Genomic DNA, 26,633 nt, shown 5'->3' on the forward strand with positions numbered 1-26,633 from the left:
CCCCCTGCCCCTTTCTCATTGCCTTCCCCCCTGCCCCTTCTCACTAGCTACCCCCTGCCCCTTCTCACTATCTACCCCCTTGCCTCTTCTCACTATCTACCAAAAAAAAAACAATGTTTTAATTTAAGTCTCGGGCAGGCGTCCCTGTTGCTATGGCGCCCTGTGTGGCCGCACAGGTCGCACACCCCTAAGGCCAGCCCTGAGTAACATCGATTACTATCTGATTTCCTTAATATGGGAACCTATGCAGTCCCATATTTACCTTCAGCGGTGCACTAAGCGAACTTAAGGCAGCGTCAATTGCCACCCTTCCAGTGCTGCCATTCTGACACTGAACGCCTGGGCAAATAGCGCCATGTGAAAGTCGACAATTGGTACTGTGTTGACTTGCCACAGTCCTTCATAGTGTTAATGGGCCAGTTGGGGAGATCAGTAATCTTTCATTGAACCGGCCCATTGAGCACCACAGGAAGCCTGATTACGCAATAGGGCAATCGGATCCCTGTTGTGCGGCAGAGGGGCTTAAGCTATAATACGCCATTGAAAGTATGGTTTCCTTTACGTACTCAAACTGACCATCAGATGACTAATAAATTTACAGTTTTTTGAAGTAGCTCTGATTTTAGGTCTCTGTACCTAAAATCAAACTCAACCTTATTGATTAGAGGACACAATGTTTAAATGATCCTTGAATACAATAGAAATGCCTCAATTAAGCAATGCATAAAGAAATGAGTCACATTTATTTTTCTGTTACTGGATATTTGGGAAATCTGATTACAACATCACTTTTCTAGGTCCAGAAGAAAATAATATTCTAGAAAATCAAAATGCAGTCGCAATCGATACAAAGTAGAAAGTATATATATTCAATACATATGAGACATTCTGTTCTGTTACTCCCAAAGTTCTTTCGATAAATCCCGGACTGTTCTTGTCACCACATTCACTGTGGGGAAGTAATTACTTTGTTTTCAAGCTAGACAAATATGCGCTCCCTTCTGGGTACAGACTTTTTTTGTGTGGCATGTTATTCTAGAGCTTTTAACCATAATATGTTTAAAGGTGGGAGAAACAGATTTTTATAAGGTACAGAAAAAAATGTACATGAAGCGTATAATTTAATATATTTTAGTTTTATTCTTAAAAAATGAAGTATACAGCAGACATCTGCATTAGAACATTTACCCCGCCATCTTAGACTTTAACCCATTAAAAACAATGCATTTTAAGCCCGTACCTGTACGGGCTTTGTCATTAAGGGGTAAAAAAGGGTTTTTTATTTTACAAAGATTGTAGAAAGCTGCTTGAAACAAATCTGATGTGTAAATTATACTATTATTTAGGACAAGTATTTTAAAGGATATCATTATTTATTGAGTCATTGTTTATTTTGTCAAGGTTTCTTTATTACTTTAATAGGTGTTTGCACCCTTTTCTAACACCTTCCTGATAATTTTACTTTGTATAACCTCAATAACTGGAAGGATTACTTACTAAACTGTTCTAGGACTCATACTCAAAGCAATAAATAAGGAACAACGTTTTGACACAAGTAGAAAGAAAGGAATATGAAATGGATATATTAGTTTTTATCTAACATCAAAAAGGTACTTTTAGTAAGCTATTGCTCTTTAAAATGTAATTTTCTACTTAAGCATTGAGTTTGTTAACTGTTTCAATAGTTAATTAATGTACCCAAAAAGTTAGACGAGAAAAGAAATATGTCAAGGATAAAGAAAGAATTATTTTTGTGAAATGGATAAACAGAGGTTCAGGTCCCAGAAGAAACGATGAAACTAAGTAAATAAAATATGGTTGTGGGTTAAAACAAGCCACATACAACAGAGAAAGAGGAATTTAGGCGAGGGAAATACTGTATATTTTAGGGGGAATTAAGACCTGAGGATAGACAACAACCTAAAAATAAAAAAAAAATAATAATCATATGGTTCTCCAAAAACAAAATATGAACTATATATTTGTAATTTCAAATTGTGATGATAAATCCATTGTAGGGATGTAATAATAATAATATACTATATACAAAAAAGTTGTGAATTTTCCATGAATGTTGCGTCATAGTTCTTAAACACTTTTTTTTTCAAATAGTCAACTAATTTACAGCAAACTGTAGTTCACCGCACAAATGTTATATCACAAAAATTACAACTTGGCTATAATGACTATTCCTTCGCTGTGTCTGTTTGGGGATTACAGTTGCAATGCAGAACGTATTAAAATGTTAAACTCATTTAGTGAAATGCACCCTTAGTAACAACACAATTCCTTTGGGCTGACAACTCATTTATGTAAAGTTCAGTACAATTACCAACTTTACTAGATAGATTTCTCAAATTAGCTAATGACTAAATGAGACCTTTCTAGCAAAGGTGACCTCCAAACGCTTGCTTTAACACTGAAGCGGTATGTCAGTCCACATAAAATCTAATTATGATACAAATAAATGCTTCAATGAAGTACTTTGATGATAATACATAGTTGAATAAGTAACATTTATATCCAAAAGATTAAATAGGTAAAAAATCAAATATATTGCCAAAGGAAATTGGCCATTGAGTGTAGAGGATGAGAAGGTCTATGTTAATGTTAAAGACAATGTGGAGTGAAAGAAAAATTGGGCAACTGGGTCATTATTAACCAACTTCTGAATGTGTGAATCCCCTGTGTTTTGATATGAAGGCGCTTCACCAAAAGCTGATGTGTAAATTTAGTACAATGGCATCATAAGCTGAATGATCTTTTCATCTCTTAGTAAATTCACCCAGAAATCTATCTTGTAAAAACAGTGATGGCTTATACTGTCAGATCTTCTTAGGTGTTTATGATGATGTCTCAGAATGCATGCTATGAAACAGAAGAGGGTGATTGATACAGGGTGATACTGTAATCCCCCCATCATAAAATGGATAGGTGAATAGAAACTAGATGTAAAAAAGAGGACAGTTTAGGGGAATTAGACAAAAACTGGCCAGAGCAACTGACACTAACCAAACGTGCACTCTTTACTCTCTATATTATGACTGTAGTATTATCAGGTAGCTTTCGATGGTGTGATGCCACTGAAATTATAGTGGACACCAGACAGGCTATGAGGCTAATACAGAGGTTACTAAAAGCTGCAACTTCACCCGTTGTCAGTTCAGGTAAGTTTCTATCTTTTGCTGATCAATTTCCATAACTGTTGGAGATCTACCTTGTGACCACCCATAGGCCGAATAGTTAGGTTAAGAAAATTGAATAGTTTGGTATTTTACTGAAGTTAGCCCCGTATTTGTTTATATAGCTTTATATGCATTGGTGTGCTCCCTCTTTTATATTTTATATTTGGTAACAAATTAGAAATTAAAGACAATTATATCAAACCAATGTATATACCAAATTACCAAATACATTTGAATATAACAAAAAATAATTTGTGACAGCGATTAATGAAATTGTGAAAATTGTGAATTTTTGAAATATTTTTTTTGTTATATTCACATTTCTCTAGGGGCAACTGTAAAGTTTATTTCCAGTAATTCAGCTGCACTTATCACGTTTGTTAAGCGCGTCACCAATACTCACTTATTTACAGCCAAAAAAGTTGTCTAAATGTTTTTTCTGTTTGCAGACTAGATGGGAAGACTAGATGGACTGAATATTTGCCATCAAAAGAGAGATAGAGAGAGTTTTGGAAGACGATCAGATGAACAGAAAAGTGCAGTGTAATACATGCCGATGGAATCTTACATATTCCTGTTAACAATAAAATGTGTAATAATATACACGGACTCGAGAGAAGCAGAGTGATGATTAAAGATTGCAAGATTGTTCTATTTGCAAGAAACTCTTCACACTGATTGACATTTTGAAATTGGGTAAAATATGTTTTAAATTCCATTTGGAAAGGTCGATCATGCTTAGCTGTCAACAACACTCCAGACCATTACTACAAAAGTACCGTGCATGTTACAGTCATTCTATTAGATGCTCGTTATTTATTAAACTGATATACAGTATATGTGTTATCTTACACAGTGTTCTATGCATTTTCTATGCATATGCATTAGTAAAGTAAAAAAAAAAGTCGATTCTTCTCTTGAAGAACTGTTGGTTGAAATGGAGAATAATATAAGGATTCGATTACGATATTTGTCAGTTTTGTCACCTATTGGGACAAAATGAAAGAAACAAAGAAGGAAAAGCTTGCATTAATAGCTGTGTAGTAAGGCGGAACAGCAGAATAATTACTTATCCAGAGATGGAAGTCAAGGGAATAGATTTATCTCTTTTGGAGGAACATTCTCTTTTAAGTAACTTTGTCTTCCTATTGTTGTTTAAAAGTGTTGGTAATTGTGAGGCTGTAAACCCCAGGGAGATTTGGCATTTGGGTACAGGTGCTATGCAGATCATACATATAGGTCCCTGGGTGGAGCAATTGGGAGCAGGGTGGGCCAATGCTCCGTTTCCCCATTCTGTGGAAAATCCATGCCGGCTTTTCCAAGAGGCTAGAAGTCTGCAGGATCCAGTCCTGGATTTAATAGGGGGCCTGCTCCAGGTGCTAGGCATTAAAACCCCCTGAAGCCTAAAGATCAGGGAGACTGTTGGGGAAAAGGAAGATCCCCTGTGCTCCTGGGACAAAGAGAGGCCATGAAGAAGACCATTCCTGAGCCAAGTGAGGCATTACCTACCTGGAACTTTGTGTGCTGTCTGGGGGAGGTTTTCCAGAGCCTGGCTTAGCTGGGTCTGGCTGGGAGGTCGTTAGTGGGTGTTTAGGCTGGTCAGTCTGGTTGTTTCTTTTTATGATTTTGTTTTGGGGTGTTTTGTTCGAACAGTTAAAAATAAAGCACTGTTTTGTTGCTAGTTTGGTGCTCCTGAGCCTGATTGCCCTAGAGGGCTGTGCTTAAGACCCCCTAACTGTGACATTTTATGGCCCTCATGCTACAGGGTTTGTGACAGTATGTATTTAGTGAAATTCTGTGAGAACAGAGTGCACATAAAAGAGGGACAACCTTTATTCACGTTGAAGTTGAGGCCTCCTCTATGTTTATATTGGCATTGATCTTTTGTAACAAATGGTAAAAAGAGTACTGTATAGAGAGTGTGCTGAAACATGACTCTTCTACTGCTCAACATACACATGTAATCAAAGACAGAGTGGCAGGGTAAGCAATATAAGCCACATGGTGTGACTGAATCCCCAATATTTATGCCTCAGACAGGTGTTTTTTTTGAACGGCGTTTGCTGGTATGCTCTTAATTATCGCTTTGTTTTATGTATTTATTGGTCATTATTATTCTATCAGCAACCCGAGAATCTGAATGTGTATGCCTTTTATGTTTTTTCAGGTTGTGCACTTCTCTTTCTGTGTATTTTTTGTGCATGTTTGCAGGTTCTGACCAAACCTTATAGTTGAGCAGCCTCTCCAGCCACACATGGTGTCTAGAAAAGGCTTTAAATGAGAAGGGTCTCATTGGGTTAAAATGCAGCTTGTTTGGTAAGCAATATATATTCTCTGTGAGTTCTGCTTGGCTTTTTGCAGTTGCATTTAGCTTGGACACACAAGCGAATCCTGAGCTGGGGCGAATCTCCTAAGTGACATCTCTAAGTGAGGAGTTACAAGCAAAGAAGGAGTTAAAAAGCAAAAAGGAGGGGAAAGTATACATCCTTGTTATTCCATATATATTTATATATATTTTGCACCTTACTGTCTGTTTTTGCCAGTTATTTGAGCTATCCCCATTGCCAAGATGTCCTCCATGTTTGACAATGCGGTCAGGTGTACATCTTGCTCAATGTATGCAATCATTGATCAGCGCTTCGAGGGTGCATATTGCTGTGCGAGATGTGTGCAGGTTGCTCATTTGGAAGCACAAATCCTGAGTCTAGAGGAGCAACTGGCAACACTGAGATCTATTGACAACTTGGAGAGGAGTCTGCTGCTCACTGAGCAAGCTCTCTCGCCGGTAGAGGTGGGGGAGGATAGCGGGATGGAGGTACAGGACAGTCAAGCAGCTAGCTGGGTTACAGTTAGAAGGCGGGGTAGGGGGAAAAGCGCCAGGGAGGCTAGTCCTGATCTAGCACACCCCAACAAGTTTGCCCGGTTGGCAGATGAGGGGGATGTTAGTTCAGAGTTAGCAATACTGCAGCAAGTCACTGCCTCTGACCTCCAGAGCGGTGTCTGCTCCAGTAAGGAGGGAAGGACGAGCACAGGGCAGGCCAGACAGGTGCTGGTAGTAGGGGACTCTATTATTAGGGGGACAGACAGGGCAATCTGTCACAAAGACCGGGATCGCCGAACAGTGTGTTGTCTGCCTGGCGCTCGAGTTCGGCACATCGCGGATCGGGTTGACAGATTACTGGGAGGGGCTGGAGAAGACCCAGCTGTCATGGTGCACATTGGCACCAATGACAAAGTAAGAGGTAGGCGGAGTGTCCTTAAAAATGATTTCAGGGACTTAGGTAGCAAGCTCAAGGCAAGGACCTCCAAGGTAGTATTTTCTGAAATATTACCTGTACCACGTGCCACACCAGAGAGGCAGCGGGAGATTAGGGAGCTAAACAAGTGGCTCAGAAGCTGGTGTAGGAAGGAGGGGTTTGGGTTCATGGAGAACTGGGCCGACTTCTCTGTCGGATACAGGCTCTACGGTAGGGACGGGCTACACCTCAATGGGGAGGGTGCAGCTGTACTCGGGGAGAAGATGGCCAGAAGGGTGGAGGAGTGTTTAAACTAGGGAAAGGGGGGGAGGGAAACTACAATATAGAAGGGGAAGATAGTATAGATAGAGAGCTGGGGCATATAAATGTACCTGGGGGTGGAGCGGAGGGAGGGGTTAGAATAGTTAATAGGGATAGGCTTGATAGGAGAAAAAACCATACACCTCTAAATTGTATGCTTACTAATGCCAGAAGTCTGACCAATAAAACTGACGAACTGGAGTTAATAATGTCTGCAGAAAATTATGACATAGTGGGTATAACAGAGACATGGTTGGATGATAGCTATGACTGGGCGGTTAACATACAGGGTTATAGTCTATTCAGGAAGGATCGAAAAAAACGAAAAGGGGGAGGAGTTTGCCTTTATGTAAAGTCCAGCCTAAAGGCCACACTGCGGGAGAATATATGTGAGGGAAATGATGATGTGGAGTCATTATGGGTAGAAATATATGGAAAGAAAAATAATAAAATACTGATCGGGGTTTGCTATAAGCCACCAAATATAATTGAAGCAGCAGAAGATCAATTATTAAAGCAAATAAACAAGGCAGCAAATCACAATGAGGTGGTTATTATGGGGGACTTTAACTATCCCGACATAAACTGGGAAACCGAGACCTGTGAATCTCATAAAGGAAACCGCTTTCTGACTATAAGTAAAGATAATTATCTGTCCCAAATGGTACAGGACCCAACCAGAGGGGGCGCTCTACTGGACTTAATATTAACCAACAGACCTGACAGAGTAACTAATGTGCAGGTCAGAGGGCACCTAGGAAATAGTGATCACAATATAATACATTATAACTTGTCCTTCAATAAGGGAACTCTTAGAGGAGCCACAAGAACTATGAACTTTAGGAAGGCAAAGTTTGATCAACTAAGAGAAGCCCTTAACACTGTAAATTGGGAAAATGTCCTCAAAAACAAAAGCACAGATACTAAATGGGAGATTTTTCAAAATATCTTAAATTCTCACTGTGAAAAGTACATACCGTATGGGAATAAAAGTGTCAGGAGCAAGAGAAAACCAATGTGGATAAATAAAAATGTAAAGGGGGCAATAAATGGCAAAAAAAAGGCATTTAAGCTACTAAAACAGGAAGGCAGTGAGGAAGCACTAAGAAGCTATCGGGAAAAAAATAAAATATGTAAAAATCAGATAAAAGCAGCAAAAGTGGCGACAGAAAGACTCATTGCCAAAGAGAGTAAAACAAACCCCAAAATGTTCTTTAACTATATAAATAGTAAAAAGGTTAAAAATGAAAGCGTCGGCCCCTTAAAAAGTAATGAGGAAGACGTTATAGACGGGGATCAGGAAAAAGCGAATCTATTAAATATATTCTTCTCTGCTGTATTCACAGAGGAAAATGAAATGCCAGGTAATATACAGCAGGATGAGATAAATGCCCCAGTACATGTCGCCTGTCTAACCCAGGAAGAAGTGCAGTGCCGCCTAAAAAAAATCAAAATAGACAAATCACCAGGTCCAGATGGCATTCACCCCCGCGTTCTAAGGGAGTTAAGTAATGTAATAGACAGACCCCTATTTCTAATATTCAAGGACTCTATAGTGACCGGGTCTGTTCCCCAGGACTGGCGCATTGCAAATGTTGTGCCAATATTCAAAAAGGGGACAAAAAGTGACCCGGGGAATTATAGGCCTGTTAGTTTAACTTCTGTTGTATGTAAACTGTTTGAGGGTTTCCTAAGAGATGCTATTTTGGAGAATCTCAATGAAAATAAATGTATGACTCCATATCAGCATGGGTTTACAAGGGATCGGTCCTGTCAAACTAACCTGATCAGCTTTTATGAGGAGGTGAGCTCAAGACTGGATCGGGGAGAATCGCTGGATGTCGTATATCTTGATTTTTCCAAAGCATTTGATACGGTGCCACATAAAAGGCTGGTACATAAAATGAGAATGCTTGGGCTGGGGGAGAATGTGTGTATGTGGGTAAGTAACTGGCTCAGTGATAGGAAACAGAGGGTGGTTATTAATGGTACATACTCTGAGTGGGTGACTGTTACTAGTGGGGTACCACAGGGGTCAGTTTTGGGTCCTATTCTTTTTAATATATTTATTAATGACCTTGTAGAGGGATTGTATAGTAAAGTATCAATCTTTGCAGACGATACTAAGCTCTGTAGCGTGGTTAACACAATAGAGGACAGTGCACGATTACAAATGGATCTGCATAGGTTGGAGGCTTGGGCTGGGATGTGGCAGATGAGGTTCAACACGGATAAATGTAAGGTTATGCACATGGGGAAGAAAAATCCAGGCTGGGAATATGTATTAAATGGGAAAACACTGGGGACGACTGACATGGAAAAGGACTTAGGAGTCTTGGTTAACAGTAAATTTACCTGTAGCGACCAGTGTCGGGCAGCTGCTGCTAAGGCAAATAAAATCATGGGGTGCATCAAAAGGGGCATGGATGCCCATGACAAGGAAATAATTCTACCATTGTACAAGTCACTAGTCAGACCACACATGGAATACTGTGTACAGTACTGGGCACCAGTGTACAAGAAAGATATAGTGGAACTGGAGAGGGTTCAAAGACGGGCAACCAGAGTAATAAAGGGAATGGAAGGACTGCAGTACCCAGAAAGATTATCAGAATTTGGGTTATTTAGTTTGGAGAAAAGACGGCTTAGGGGGGACTTAATAACTATGTATAAATATATAAGGGGGCAGTACAGAGATCACTCCCAGGACCTATTTATACCCAGGACTGTATCTATAACAAGGGGACATCCTCTATGGCTGGAGGAAAGAAGGTTTCTACACCAGCACAGACGGGGGTTCTTTACAGTAAGAGCGGTGAGACTATGGAACTCTCTGCCAGAGGAAGTGGTAATGGTAAACTCAATAAAAGAGTTTAAAAGGAGCCTGGACGTGTTTCTTGAAAGCAATAATATCACAAGTTATGGATAGTAGATTAATAGGGACAGAACGTTGATCCAGGGATTTATTCTGATTGCCATATTTGGAGTCGGGAAGGAATTTTCCCCCTGGTATGGGGCAATTGGCATCTGCTTCATAAGGGTTTTTTGCCTTCCTCTGGATCAACACGGTAGGGACACAATATGTATATAGGTTGAACTTGATGGACTTTGGTCTTTTTTCAACCTTATGAGCTATGTTATGAGCTATGCTATATAGCCATGACAAATTAGATAGGACTCGCCAAACTTGGGGTACTTTGACGTAGCAGCAGGCAAAACCATATATGGCCATATAACATGATGGAATCCCCAATATTAATGTCTTTAGGTATTTTTTGAATGGCATTCACTGCATATGCACTGCATTCTTTATTTGTTTTCTATTGAACATGTAAGGGAGCTCACAGAATTGAAAATGGGCTATAGGAAAGGAAAACATTGTAGCAAGTAAGGGACATAAAGAAGGTTATGGCTGTGTCCGCAATCTATTGATACATCACACTCCATAGCTTTCATTGGTCCTCCTGTGGGAAGGGTAAAAATCCCAATTAAAGATACCGTAGCGCATAAAGAAAACATGTTGTTGCCATTCTAGTATTAATTCTTTAATGAAAAAAAAAGTTTTGGTTATATAGTAACAGACAAAAAAGCCACAAAACAAGAAAAAAAAAAAAGCAAGAATAAAATATCACATAAAACATGCTTTGTCCCTACAGCTTGGCCTTGGTTCCTGCTGGAACCCCAAATTTTCACAATTTTAATTTGCCATTTCCATCCTATTTATGTATTGGAGTCTTTTACAGACATTACAAATTATTGTGAGCTATTTCCACGTTATTATATTTAAATGTCCATAAAAGTCAATTTGTTTTCATTAAGCAGGAATCAAAACAAACTAGGTTATTAACTTTTTAATACAAAACTATAATTCTGCTTAGTTTAATGGGCAACTAATTGAAGCACCATTTTAAGGGAGCTTGATAAAACCAGACTTTTTATTATGTTTTCTACTATAGATATATTATTTCCATGTTCTTTCCCCAAAAAGGAAACATTTGCTTTTTAAAAAAAAAAAATAAAAAAAAGGTAAGACTAGCATGTGGGATATATCTGATGACTTTAGTCACTCTACCATTTTATAGCATCATCTGGGTTTATGATATTATTTTCTCTTTTCTCATATTAGCTTAAAACACAACATAAAGCTATCATAGTAATAAAATTATTATATTATGGAGCTAAAATACTTAAGTGTTATGCAAAGCAAATCTAAGGCATAAAAATGTTGCATCAATATGGCATGTATAAACAAGGGATTATATGAGTAATTCTGCCACTTTAAAATGTTTCTTAGGGAATAGTTCCAGTGCCAAAAATTATATTTTATTTTGTAATGCATGTTGGAGTCCCTATTGACGACTTAAAGATCATGTTGTCCTGGTAGAGATTATCAAATGTTTATGTCATAATGGTAGAAACTATAAGGAAACAAGCAACTTTTCACCTTATTGGACCATACTGTGGACGTGAGCTTCTCTCTCTGCCAAAATTTTAAACAGATTTGTCACATTTCTTTAAGCTTACATATTGGTGTTCTATATGCAAAATAAACCTATATGCCATTGTTTAAAGGTTAAGATTAGCACACGTTAGGGTTATGTTAACTTCCTATTCTCAGGATTCTGCTTATCTCTGCCCTATTGCCAGGGCCGGCCCGACAATGGAGCCGAGTGGGGCAACCGCTCCAGGCAAGCCCTTTTTTTTTTTTTTTTTTTTTAAAGCTGAGAAGAGAGAGAGAGAGAGAGAGAGAGGGCGCAGAGTGGTTTTATCTTACCAAGTTGTCCGTACCCGCTCGGCGCCCCTCTCTCCTCTGCGAGCCCTCTAGCTCGGTCTCGGTGCCGGCTTGTAATGTTGAGCGCCGGAAGATGACGTCATTTCCGGCGCTCAGCATTACAAGCCGGCACCGAGACCGAGCAGGGAGACTCACCGCAGGACTGCTGAAAGGTAAGTACGGGGGAGGAAGGGTAGATAATGGGGGGGGTGGCAGGGAGAGGAAGGGCAGATAATGGGGGGAGGCAGGAAGAGGAAGGGTAGATAATGGGGGGGGTCGGCATTTTAAACTTCGCCCCAGGCCGCATTTTGTCTTGGGCCGGCCCTGCCTATTGCCATGTTGCTGATCGTTGCTGATTGGTGCAAGAACCCTTTGTAAGAGTGCTACATCTAGACCGCTGACCTTCTAGCTTTACATTATGACCTCTTGTTGCCAATTCTCTTTATTATGTCTAATAGCAAGTATTCTAACATGTTCACACATCCTAATTGACAGCAGAACATTCCAAAGATACTATTTATAAATTATTAATATTTTTTTTTTTTTTTTTAAGAATTTGGTTTTAAATTAAAACTGAATGACAGAAAGCAAAAACAGTGTTATTTTTAAGCAATATGTTGAATAAAATATGTGCCTATTTTCCTCTTCAGTTGTTCAATGCTGCAAGCCATATCTTAATTATGTCCCTTATTTTGCAAACAGGAATCTTTGATGGTTAATAAATGTTGCCTTTGAGCTAAATATTAAAATTAAAATAATGCATTCATTGCTTCTTCTTCCGATAAAGATAAGTTGGAATCAATTCATCAATCAAGTTAATGTTGCTTTGTTGTCTCATAGACATGATGATTAACTGCTGAAATAATTCTTGATGTATGCAGGAAAATATCAACATTTGCTACAGTTGAGAAAGACCATTATGAAAGAAATCCAAAGGGAAATGAAATACCCAGCACATTTCAAATATTCTCTATGTTGCTGTTATTAACTAACGTTATTGAGTTTAGCAAAGTAAAAAAATGGACCATCTTATCTTTTTACATTTTATTAAGAATTTTTTTGTACTGAGTACTTGAAAAACTGAAACAACTGTGACTCAACAGTACAATTGAACAAATATTTATTTGTTATGGCAACATTAAAAAAGTATGGGTGTTTGGGGATGAATAGATGCTAAAGTATGCTAATGTTTTAATCATTTATTATTTTATAATAATGCATTACAATCCGTACAGAGATCTTGAACCACTAGACAATGTTAATTATTTGGCTATTCAGGAGAGGAGGGCTACCACCTTCTGGTCCGTGAGGCAAGTGCTCCCCGACCTCTGCGCCCCATTTAACTAAGATAACAATAAACACACATACACATTTATAAATGCTCACATACACACATTTTGCACAGGCTAAGCTCTTACCTCCATGACCAGGTTGTCCCAGTTCCAACCAGCTCTCTTAGAAGAACCTGAACCAACCTGTGCCTGCTATTCAGTACTATGTGAACATGTTACCTGGGAAATATATATGGACATTGAGTAGCTAAATTGCCTAATTGCTTAATTTATCAATGTACTTAGGTTTTAATCCATTTGCAACCTAACTTCTTTGTACAGTAAAAACCCATAGTGATTGGTTCACACAATCAAAAATACACAAAAGAGTCCAATTACTTCCCTTTTGGAGAGGATACATTTTCTTCAGAAAGAGCCAACGTCAGGATAATACATAATGCCATAATGGCACGATTATATCAAAGTCTGGAATGTCCAACTAAATATGTTGTAGACAAAAGGGCTGGCCGCTCATAGGCAACATAATGTACATTGTAAATAACATTGTGTAGAGAGTAGATACATAACCAGATACACACACATACCCAGACACACACACACATACCCAGACACACACACACATACCCAGACACACACACACACACATTCAGTCAGATACACGCAGCTAATTTACCCTGTCGTCAGCTTGTCTGCTGCCACTCTACTCCCACGGGCTCACACAATGTGATGTTTCCTGATTCCTTTCAACCTTAGATGTTTCTGCCCCTCAGTTTCAAGAAGTCCAGTTCTTGGGACTTAACTCTTTCCCTTCTTGTAAAGCACGCTGCCTGCTTTCTCAGGGGCAGTTGCCCTGTCGTCCATGGCTGAGTCAAAGTTTAGCCTTCCTGAAACTATTGACTCAACCTGTCAACACGAATGATGGAATTCCTGTACTGGAAGCCAAAAGCTTAAAGAAATAGCCACTCTTGCTTTCTTCTGTTTGCTTGAAACTCATCAGTGGTGGCTGGCAAACATTCATCGCTCATGTGTGTTATATTAACCATGATAAACATTTCTCCTAAAAGAACGTACATCTAACATAGCATATGTTTTTACAAAAGGTGAGGCGCAACTAGTCTGACGAGTAGAAGTCATCAACTCTATGAATACCACTGTTTTCTTCTTCCCACCTTACAAGGTTTTTTAGCATCCTTCATTGGCATTGTTATGGTTATCCGATTATGGTTCTGGGACAGGTTTCTCCAACACGAAAAGTGTATTCTAAACCATCTGTAATATATAAAAAATGGGTGTTTGTTTTATATTCCGTCATTTGAGCAATGTGGATAGCCGCTTACTAGATACTATTTTCAAGGTAGTAAAATCTATTGCTTACAGATATTTTTTCTGTTTTGTTGCCATGGTTTAAAAGATTTTTATGAATTCAGTCAGTGTCTCTTTTTAAGATTTTACACAATTTGTGTTGCTGATCCATAAAAAATAATGAAAGCTTACATCCCCCTGCCTTCGCTCCGAGTTTTATTATTTATGACAATAATAAGGCTTTTTTAAGATGAACTAGCTAAAAATGTTGAGCGTTCTATCATCGAGAGAAAAATCTTTGGTCTACCGTAGCTTGTAGTAATGCATCTTCTATTACAAACACATCTGGCCTGTTGGTTAGCACCAGTATAGTAGGAGAAGCTATGGGGAAAAAATACTATCAATAATTCTGTTTGTGTGACCTTTCTGAAGGTCATCCTGGTGACATAAGCATTAACAATAAATTTTATTCTGTTCACATCTCATGACAAAGCCTTTGAGCTCCATTTGAATTCACAATAGACTTCTTCATGCCTTCCTGTCTTCTAACAAATTCTTATAGTTATTTATTGCCCTATTTTGCAAATCCTGAATGATGTGAGTTAGTAGAGCAATATGCTACCGGAAATAAATTGTAGTTTAATAAGGTCATTCTAATATAAAACAGTCAAAACTACTAAAGGGCAGTGAGTGTGTAACAGACGCAAACAGAGCAAAGGGAATGTGCACAGGAACCACCAGAGAATATGCTAATTCTCAAAATCAAATAAAAGTTAATTGGCATGATTTGTGAGAGATCGTCACTAAGTAACTCTGTAATGTCAAATGTCCATCCCGCAGGCTCTTCTTAAGGTACTCAAAATTGCCCATCATCTTAGAAATAATTACCAAAGAATAATTGTTTTACATGTGAGACTTGTTTTCTTAAACAGTCATATGTGTAGATAAATTCGTTTAAGATAGAAACTACAACTTATAAATAGAAATGGAATTTAGTTATTCACAGAATACATTTCCTAGTTTTCAATCTCTGATAGATATTAATATTTTACTTTGAAAATCATCAATCTCTCACTATATATATATATATATATATATATATATATATATATATATATATATATATATATATGATACAGCTGAACGGGAGTAATTGTGCCTTTATTGTGAAAGTTGGCAGAGTTGTAATTCTTTAAACATTCTATAACAAATCAGAAAGTCTGTCATTTTTTCCCCCTTAGAATTATTCTGTTTTTATTCCCTGTAATAAATACACAAAACACTAGTTATCAAGTGTGCATGAGTGACCTTATAAAAAGAAAAGAATTATATTCAAATTCATGTCATAGACAGAGCCAAGAAGCTGTGACTTCAGTTACAACATGAATAATGACCTCAGAGGTCTATTCAAAGATACCAACATGCAAGGAATTCCATTTTCTCTAGAACCAAGACTAACAGGTAATTTATTATTCAAGTCGATATAAAAGATAAGGTGTGGATATATATAGTCTATGATCATACAATAAAATCTCGGAATACAGCATATAGAATGTTCTTTTGTAAGCATTCTCCAAATGGCCTTTTGGGTCTTGTTAAATTCCCAAGAGTACGTTTGTAGAATACGCAAATAGAATACTCTGAATATTATCAAGTTTTTTTTATTGTTACACTGAAGTTGACACTTCTTAACATTTTTTTTAATTAAAAAGAGGTGATAAAGACTGTTGATCTATCTTGTGAACATACATATTTAATATTAATATGTTGCTATGGAAGTCAACTCAATCCAATGAGGCAAGAGCTTCAGGGATCCTCTGACTACATCTAGGAATGTTTTAATCACATGTTGGAGGAGGAAAATGATCCAAGCGACTATACAAGTTGAATTCTTAATCTACTATGGTATAACGGATAAACGCTTCAAAACCATAAGCATAATAAGAGTATGAGTCTCATAGCAGCTTTTGTATGAAGAGATATTTTGAGTGCTGGTACTTGAATAATGCATTTTAATGAAATGGGGTTCTCTTTTGTTAAAAAAAAAAAAAATTGTTCAAGACATTTAATGTAACGTTTTACTTTTAACACAATGAAAACCAACAGTAAAGATAGAACTGCAAAGAAATTCGAGATTAAATGTTTGGGTAAAAAAACTAAAGCAATATGTTAGATGTTAAATGTATATATTATACCGATAAACGGTACAGCCTACAGTAAGGTGTGCTGATTCACATAGAGTTCTGGAATATGACATCATAGCCCAAGACATTGCAAGAGCACCTCTATGAAGTCTGCAGCCACAAGATGGCTGTCCAACTGCTGCAAGGCCTTTATGGACACACACACCCCCTGTAGTAACATATTTATTTAAGATAAAAAAAAGACACAAATAAATCAAGTTTTAAAACTCACATGGAAGCAATTTCAAATTGTGTCTCAAAAAGGGGAAAATAATATTTCACAAAATATACTGTCCTCAGAAGATTAGAAAAAGTAATATATTAAGTATAAATGTAATATTTCAACAATGGCAAATATATATTTATTATTCTTCTTATGATTATTATTATTAAATCTTTCTAAATGGGTAACATTTCACAAGTACATTTTCCCCCGGAGATCACTAAATGGAAGTGTTTGTAGCTAGTATGTTTTTAATTATTAAAAAGATAAAACCAATGGACTGTAGAGCTACCAGTAATAAAATAAAAACGTATTATGTGAAAATAGTTCATTTGATCTAAGTTCAGCTCTATTTACTGCTGTATCCTCTCCTTTACCCACACAGACAGTCTCTAATTTATAAAATGTATACTTTAACTGTACAAAGCTGCATTTTTAAATACATAATTTCATCCATCTGTCAAACGTTAATCTTGTGATCATATCTGACAGCCGTTGTTTTGTAAAGCACAGTGAAATTATACAGTGTTCAGGTTCATTTTTACATGTCAAAATTCATACATACTGTACATATATGTCCTGATGTACGAGACAACCGAAGGCTTGCATAGGCTTTTTGGAAACTTACTATACTATATGTAAAATATATGTAAAATATAAAGAGAAATATAACAGAATATTAAAATGTTCTATGTACTTTTTTGCATTACGGGGCTCTTTGCGCCATTGAATATACCTCTTGCTCTGGAGTAAGAATGCGCCAGTACTGAACTGCAGCCAATTCTAGTATTGGTTCATGAGAGGTTTCTATGAAGCCTGATTAGACCTTCTTTGCACATGTCCCACAATAACTCACTTTGATTCCAAGAGGAGCAAGTAGCCATACCACTATATAATCATGAATTATACATTATGTAGGGTCAGTTCAGTACTTCTTCCTGGAGAAACCTTCCAGTGTTGACCTTCAAATGAGTAGTGAAGTGAGCCCACAATTATCCTGCAAACTCTCCCTTTAGTGAATTTATTGTATTCTTATGTGCATGTTTTAACCTAAAATTACCAGTGCTTTCAAAACATTATTACATTGTATGATAGAAGGCACATTGTCGGCATTTGTGGCTTTTATTAGACCTGTGCACTCAAATTCGTAAGCATTGTAAATTTACAATGTGCTGATTTCAGCCACTCAGACAAAAACAAAGCAAAAAGCTTAGAATTTTGGAGTCTTCTACTCCACTCTCTGAATGTCTTCCTACCTTCTCTGCCGACCAGTTGCGCATCTCGCAGCTCTGCTTCTGTGTCTCGCATCTTCTTGTTCTTCATTTTCTTGTTCTTCTCTTTTCTTCTTTCTCTTTTCTTTCTTCATCCGCATCCCCGTGGACATTACTCAGTTCAAAAAGCAACCTGATCCAAGGGGCGGGTCTACAAGTGACAGCGACGGAAAGTTACCCGGACGCGATACAATATGTAGCATGACCGGAGGTCCTAGGCAGCGGCTACAAAACCCCGGTCTTCAGATGATGAGGGAAAACCAGGCTTCCCGAATGAGATCTCTTTCCGGAACCACTTGGCCATAGTGGCGTCCAGCATGCTCTGGAATTCTTGGAAATTCCTATAGTCCCCATGTGAGGCATCCTCAGTGGTACAGGGTTCAAGAAACTTTTTAGTGTGAGAAACTTGGGTACTGGTAGAGGACCCAGACCTCATGGTTTCCCTGTCAGCCAGCATCATTTTGCAGATATGGTCAGTCTGATGTAAGCAAGTATAGGGATTCAAAAGCCAGGGAGCAAACTCAAAGAGCAGGTAACAGAACTCACAGGTGTCTAAACAACCTCACAGGGCGCAGGGTACCTAATGACAGCGTAGACGTCGTGAAAATCACGCCACAATACATCATGGTTACTTCTAAAAACGGAAAAAATAAAAAAAGCCACATCAAAACCGTATGGTAAAAAACTGCCTCAAGACGCTAATAAAATGGCCGCCACCAGAGTTACAAAGTTTTAAGCACTAGGCCGCCGCAATAGGAAAAATTACATAGGGCTACAAGAAAATGGCAGACAGAAACCAAAACCTAACAATATTAGATGCAGCTGCACCCTCTAAACAACCAGAAACACAACAAACTAAGGATAGCGAGGGAGAACAGGGGACACCACCAAGATAATAACATTAATTACACAAGAGACAAATCAAACAAACTGTGTACTTATCTGAGGGAGCAGCAAAGAAAAGAGGAGGAGCTTTGGATTACAGCCTACTTTATATGGAGGGGAGGGGAATGTTGTAGGTTTATTATTGGTTCTTTTTTCTGATTTGTATTAACTCTTTATGTTATGCTGTTGTTAAATGAAAGAAAAGAGTAATGCATAATGTTCGCCTCTGTGTCTTTATAAATCATGACTTTATGTCATAAATTTGCAAAATCTGGTAAGTATACTTTTTTATGGAACTCGATCTTTTATGATAACCCTGACACTTTGTTGGGTTAATCCAAGAAAGGTCAAGCTCAAAGGAACAAGAATTTGAAAGGGGATATTCAAATAAATCTGGATTACTGTTGGAATGGCAAGGAACCCCGACTGATCAACTAGATTGAGAGAGATGACAGAACATGAAAGTACAAGACAATTAGTTTTTGAAATATTTCCTCTTTTACGTTAATGAGACACACAAAGACACTACAATATAAAAATATCTACGTAATCCTAATGCATTTTTAATGCATGTAATGTCCTAGAAATCAATAAAATGATTTTATTTATTTTATGTTGAAAACTATTTAAAGCTACTTTTTACTAGCTTACAAAACATAGTAACACCATGCCTTGAAATTGAATGAATTTGCATATCCTAATGTTTTCCACTATCCATTAAACGTTTTGCGAAAATGCATACTATGCGCTTCTGATATCCGTATTTGACACAAACACACACCAAATAAATACATAAATTAAATCTGAATTAAAAATTACATGTTATGCCTCTCTGCATGAAATCATAAAAATGCATCTTTTAATTGTATTAACTGGAAAATGTTAGCATGCATTAATTAAAAAACAAACAAAAAAATGATATCACTGGAAAGACATATATAGTGTACTCAACATTTCTTATCAGATTTTTTGGTATTGTTGGATGCAAAGTAAATGTTAACGTGATAAAATTATGAGGCGTCAAAACGTTACAGAAGTTTTCTTGTGCGGTGTAAAATAAAAAAAAAATACAAACAATAAAACAAACACAGTTGCAATTTACTATTTTCTGTTCAATATACACTGAAATTATGTTTTAGAGAAAAAAAAGCTTATCCTTTGAATGTAAAAATACTGGAAGTTTCACAAAGATCTTTGTTGAGATTTATTTTTCTTACTTTTAGTTCTTATAAACATGTTGTCTAAATTATACACGTATTTGGATTATAAAAATAAAAATGGAAGTGAGCATTTAACTGAGAGCCAAGCAGCAGGCGCATTCTCAGTTATGTGGCTCTGAAATAATATTCATGCATATTAAGTTTTAACATATAAAGTTCTATGTCTCACATATCAGTCTAGTTAGTCCATAAATGGCCTTAAGCCATTGATTATGATAAAGTTCTCAAACTTATTGTAGCCAGAAATCCAGAATGTCCAGCCATGTGAGTGCTCTTGTATAAACGATGTCTGTTCTGCTCGCTTGTTTTAAGGAGTTTGTTTTGGATAGAAATTCCCAACAATAAAACACTGAACAAAACTAGACAGACTTAAGTTACCTACACACCACCATCTTGCTGTACATACCATCAGTGATCTGGGCAGGGCAGCCGCCTCTGGACCTCTTCACTAGGAACCAGTCTTTCTTAGCTCTCAGTGGGCCACTTGCAGAAAATAAAGATCTACCTTGAAACTGACCCAGTTGTACTATGGGTGTCTAAGCATCATTTTCTCATGAACTAATAGAGAGTTCTAGGGTAAGCTGATGGAGTGGCTGTGGTACTGCCCTTGTTCACTGCATACCACCAGTGGCTGTATGGCCAAATCCATCAAACCAGAGCAACCTAAGGACAAGCAGATGTCATTCCTGGTTTTCACTCTTAAGTCCTGACTTCAGTTAATATATATATATATATATATATATATATATATATATATATATACATACACAGTATCTCACAAAAGTGAGTACACCCCTCACATTTTATCAAATATCAAAATAAAAGCACTCAAATAGTAAGGTGAGTTTATTTCACACAGGCAACGTTTTGACACACAGGTCTTTCTCAAGCCTTAGAAACATAAGTGCACACACTCAAATATTTATGCAAAACAAGTAATTAGGATGTGGGACACACCGGACCCTACATAACAATTTAAAGTGCAAACTGACCAGTCTATATATAAAGTGACAGTGCAAAGATAGCCAGTCAATGTGTATATATAAATAAAAAAAGAATATCAATAAATATATCATCATTATATTAAGAATCTGAATAAATATGAAAGTGAAAGTATCAATTGTGAAAAATATATCACAAATATATATCTGGGTTATCATACCAAAAAAGTTTAAAAAGTTTAAAATCAACACTGTACTACAAATACAGACACTATATAATCTAGAAATATTACTGTAAAAAAAATTAATTATTATTAAAGAACGGTCTGTCAGCGCAGCTACACCAGTCAAATATTTCATAATCTCAAAAAACTACAAAGGGGCATTAAATAAACCTAAATAAACCTGCGTCCCGGAATAACCATCAGTCCAGCTGAAATAAAGAGAATCTAAAAGACATAAAAAATAATGCATGAATTAATAAAAATATATGAGAATGTCAATATGTAAAAATATATTATTTTCCCAAAATAATTTAATATATAATCATCCTAAATACTGAAGAATGGCTTTCACTCAAATTACAAAGCCTATGCCCAGGGAGTCTCCCATCCAGGTACTAACCAAGCACAACCTTGCTTACCTTGCAAGGTCAGACAAGATCGGATGTACTTAGGGCGGTATGACTGTGGGCTCATAAGACTGGCATTAAATCTAATCCAGTGCGGTATTCCAACCTTTGTTCCTGTGAACACTGAAGAAATGACACTCTGCTACAATGTTGCCAAGGTTTATACATTAATGGCTGTGTGTTGAGTTATTTTTAAGGGAACAGCAAATTTACACTGTTATACAGGCTGTACACTCACTACTTTACATTGTAGCAGAGTGTCATGTCTTCAGTGTTGTCACATGAAAAGATATCATAAAATATTTACAAAAATGTGAACTCACTTTTGTGATATACTGTATATATTTTCAACTCCGCAACAAAATGCAAAATCAGAGTTATTACATGCATATTATTAACAGCGAAAGAGACCATTAGATTGTAAGAAACTCCAAAAAACCATTAGCTCCACACTCAGCATTTATTTTGCTTGTGTAAGTGGCAATGGAATCAATATCCCTTAATGAGACAGTACTGCAAAGCGAATCGCACCTAGCCGATGACCTTGTTACAAGACAATGCTCAGATTCAAAAGTCAACAGAATAATTTGTGTGATGATCAGGAAAAAGTATAGCCTCAAGCAACCCTACAGTCATCAATAATATATTTACTCATATATTACTCAGCTAATTATTAGTAAAAGATACAGGTAGCTTATTAAATGTACCCTTTAGTGTAGTGATGTTTTTTGAGAAAACAAGATTCCATTTGATTTCTTGCTATTTAACTTGTAAGGTGATATTGGATTTGTTAAGAAACATTTAGAATCCTGATTTTAGTAGGCAATTAAGCTTCTTAGATTAATTAAATGATGGTATGAACCTTACCATAGCTTTGCCTCCTATAGGCAGTGGAGGTAGACTTTGTATCATTTACCGTAGAACAGTTTTCCCAAAAGAAACCATATTAAATGTCTACGGAAACATATTAATTTTCTTCATATAGCCTGATAAACCATTAATTGTTTACTTAATTAATAAAACTCTTGCAAATCAACCATGAAAAAATGGCCTAGTAAATACAATTGTCCTTATTGTCCTTACTGTAAAAAACCCTTTCCTCTGCTTTAGACTAAATCTCCTTTCTTCCAGTCTAAATGCATGACCCCGTGTCCTATGCATAGTCCTGTTTATGAACAGATTTCCACACAATGGTTTGTATTGGCCCCGAATATATTTATATAACGTTATCATATCCCCTCTGAGGCGCCGTCTTTCTAACCTAAACAGATTTAAATTAGTTAACCTTTCTTCATAACTATAGTGCCCCATTCCTTTTATTAATTTTGTAGCCCGCCTCTGAACCCTTTCTAGTGCTATGATAACCTTCTTTAGAATAGGTGCCCAAAATTGCACAGCATATGCAAGGTGTGGCCTTACCATTGATTTATACAGAGGCAAAATTATATTTTTATCCCGCGACTTGATGCCCCTTTTTATACACGACAACACCTTACTGGCCTTAGCAACTGCTGACTGACACTGCACATTGTTGCCTAGTTTGTTGTCTATAACAATTCCCAAATCTTTCTCATTTCTCCTTATCCCTAATTCACTACCGTTTAGGGCAGGGGCGTCCAAGTTTTTTCTGCAGTGGGCCACTTCATCAGAATTGTATACGTGCGCGGGCCGCACTCATTTTTCACTGTGACAAAAAATATGGCCTTTAATAAAATATGCAGATTAAAATAAAGTAAAATGACACAAAACCTTTACTCTTCCTCTCACTGATTTCTGGGCCTAGAAAGTTTTGCGACTACAAATTCAGGATTCCCTAGATTTATTCTAGGGATGAACTAAAATGAAAATTCTGGACCAAAACATTCAGGGTTCACTTAGCCAAAACCGAAAATGACCCCCACCTTTAAAAATAATAATAAAAACTCACATTTTTAATAAAAGTAAAAAATGTTGGCAATCACACTCACACAATCATGCCAAGTCAGCCAATACATGCTGGTACAGGGTGGCTGTAAGTGATGTGCAGACCCCATACTGCTGGCAGCATCAATACACAAGGGGGGCAGCTAGCTAGGTTTCAGCATGTACTGGCTGACTTGGCATGATAGGAGTGTGATTGCTAACAGTAGTCACAGTCCCATCATGCCTAGGTTCCAGCACTTACACATCCATCCAGTAAATACTGGAACCTAGGCATTATGGGACTGTGATTGCTGTTAGCAATCACACTCCTATCATGCCAAGTCAGCCAGTACATGCTGGTACAGGGTGGCTGTAAGTGCAGACCCCATACTGCTGGCAGCATCAATACACAAGGGGGGCAGCTGGCCAGGTTTCAGCATGTACTGGCTGACTTGGCATGATAGGAGTGTGATTGCTAACAGCAATCACAGTCCCATCATGCCTAGGTTCCAGCACTTACACATCCATGCTATCACACACACACACACACACACACACACACACACACACACACACACACACACACACACACACACACACACACACATTTATTCATATAATCATTCATTCACAGATTCATTCCCTCAATCACACACACTCATTCAAACACCCTCCCCACCTCCTTACCTGCAAGGCAGCTCCTCGATGCCGCTTACAGACTTCAGCAGGGGGCGCGGTCTCCCTCTGCCTTCTCTGCTAAAGCACAGAGGAAGTAGGATGTCACGTGAACTCCGCTTCCTCTGTGTGCAGTCCAGAAGTCCCTCCCACAAGTAAGTAGCAGGGCTTGAGGTGCGGCTCGCTTAAGATCGGTTGCCCTGGCTGCCGATCTTACGCGGGCCGCACCTCGAGGTCTCGCGGGCCGCATTTGGCCCGCGGGCCGCATGTTGGACGCCCCTGGTTTAGGGTGTAGATTGCTTGTGCATTCCCTACCCCAAGTGCATAACTTTACATTTATCTACATTAAATTTCATCTGCCATTTGTGGGCCCAGTCCCCCAGTCTATCTAGATCCCTCTGCAGCACAGTAATATCCTGCTCGCCCTGTATTACTTTACCTAGTTTAGTGTCATCTGCAAACACAGAAACATAACTTTCAACGCCTACTGCCAGGTCATTTATAAATATGTTGAATACTTACCACTTTTGTCCAGCTTGGAAATTTACCATTTATAACAACTCTCTGTAATCTGTCTAAATGCATTGAGTTGCTGCCATGTGATTGGCTGATTAGCTATTTGCGTTAACAAGCAATTGAACAGGTGTACCTAATAAAGTGGCCAATGAGTGTATATCCAGGTTTAACCACCAAGTGGACAGCAAGCCTTGGCGAAGATAAGCTTGGATCAAACAGAAACATCTTTAGGGTTGTCATGTCTCTTAAGCAATTTTGCCGTATACTCAACAAAAACTATTTCAATGGAAGTCAGAACTCCTTCTTAAGAAACGTTTTAGAAGCATCAAAAAATCCGCAAACAGATAAATAGCCACATTGGTCAGAATTAATTGTAACTAAATTAACGTGGCAATGGTATCTTGCTGGGATATGTTTTTGTAAAAATGTTTCTTTAATACTGAAACAAGGCACAAGGCACATTTTGTACGTCTCTGACAGTTATACTCTCGCTATGTTATATGTTGGTTCTAAAAAGCACATCTCATTAAATATATATAAAAACTAAACTTTCCCAAGGTGTTTGGTTGATACTGTATCTGTTCCTTTTCTAATAATCCAATCTAAAACAAACCCGAGATAATTTTATGAACCACAGAATGTGTCTTTTGAGATTTGTGATGCTTTTTCCTTATATCCGGCAAGAAATACAATTTAAACATTAGAGTTCACACATCGGGAAACTACTAGCTGTGTATACATATTTTCATCTTTCTTTAATCAATACTCTATTAGGTGAATTGGTTCGGCTTCAGCCAACCGTAGCATTATATGTCAGGGTTCCTCTGCACACAGAAACCTCTAGAAATGCTTTTTTTTTCGGTTATAAAAATATTAACTTTTTAGTATCAAAAATATGAGATACATCAATGAAAGACTGTTATCAATCAAAATCATTTGCATGTTTGAAGCAACATTTTGAACATGAAATTCTATACACTTTAATTGGGATCTAATGGTTTATATTTCTTCTTGACTTTTTTTTACTCGATAATCCTTAATTTCCCCTCTTTTGTATTTATTGTCAATGCCTGACGTGGTCAGTTTCTACATGGAGAAGAATGTTAAAATGAGTTCCGAGTAGGATACATGGGCTTGCCAAGTTGCCAGAAGGTAAGAGGGTGAAATATTATTGTTACATTGGCAGAATATTGGATAAATAGACCTCTGGAGGCTTTTTACTTTGCATGGGATACTTGATGTTCCCCTAGTTTTGTTTTCCTCATTTCAAGACCCTTAAGGTTCTAACGCATCGTATTTTGGAAAGAATAAAAAACTGCGTTTTTAGCTTGGTAAGGCTTCCATTTTTTTTAAATAAAAAGATTGTAATGCCTACTAGTCTACTATTAACATACCTACGATTTTATTAACTGTGTATTAAAATCAACAAAATAACGAGGAACTCTCACATGAGGGCATCTATTCCACAGCACATATTACAAGGTAAATAGATATGGTGTGGTTATATGCTTTTATTCTTGTAAACAATTGTTTGTCCAAATGATATGGTGTGGTTGAAGAACCAGCAAGAACAAAAATATAGACAGTTATTTACAATATTTCTTATGCAAAAAAAGTGTGGCCAACCTCATATTTTCCTATTAATTTTATAGCTCCTGTTGGCTGTGATTCACTTATCCTGATCTGAATATATATTACTTTAGAGAATGTGGTCAGCACAAATTTCTAACTTTTAATTTCTATTGACGAGTGTAACGTTGTTTATGCATTTGTAAGGCACATTTTAAGTTTCCTTAAGAAAGAATGAGAAACGATATCAAACGTTTTGTTGCTCTACAACTTTGAAGCTTTGTATAGTACAAACAAACTCTATGCCTCTGTTCTATGTTTACACGCTGATTATTTTTCTTTATAGTTTGTTCAAAGACAGACAAGATTATTTTTTTGGTTTGATTTATTTTGTGCTTCTAACGCAATATTAAAACCGAATTTACCATTAGAAAACCAAAGAAATGAAAACCAATACGTTTGAATCTTCTTTCCGGCATTCAAAGTGTTGTTTGCATACCTGGGAACTTC

Source organism: Spea bombifrons, chromosome 10 (assembly GCF_027358695.1).
Source record: "Spea bombifrons isolate aSpeBom1 chromosome 10, aSpeBom1.2.pri, whole genome shotgun sequence".
NCBI classification, from domain to species: Eukaryota; Metazoa; Chordata; class Amphibia; order Anura; family Pelobatidae; genus Spea; species Spea bombifrons.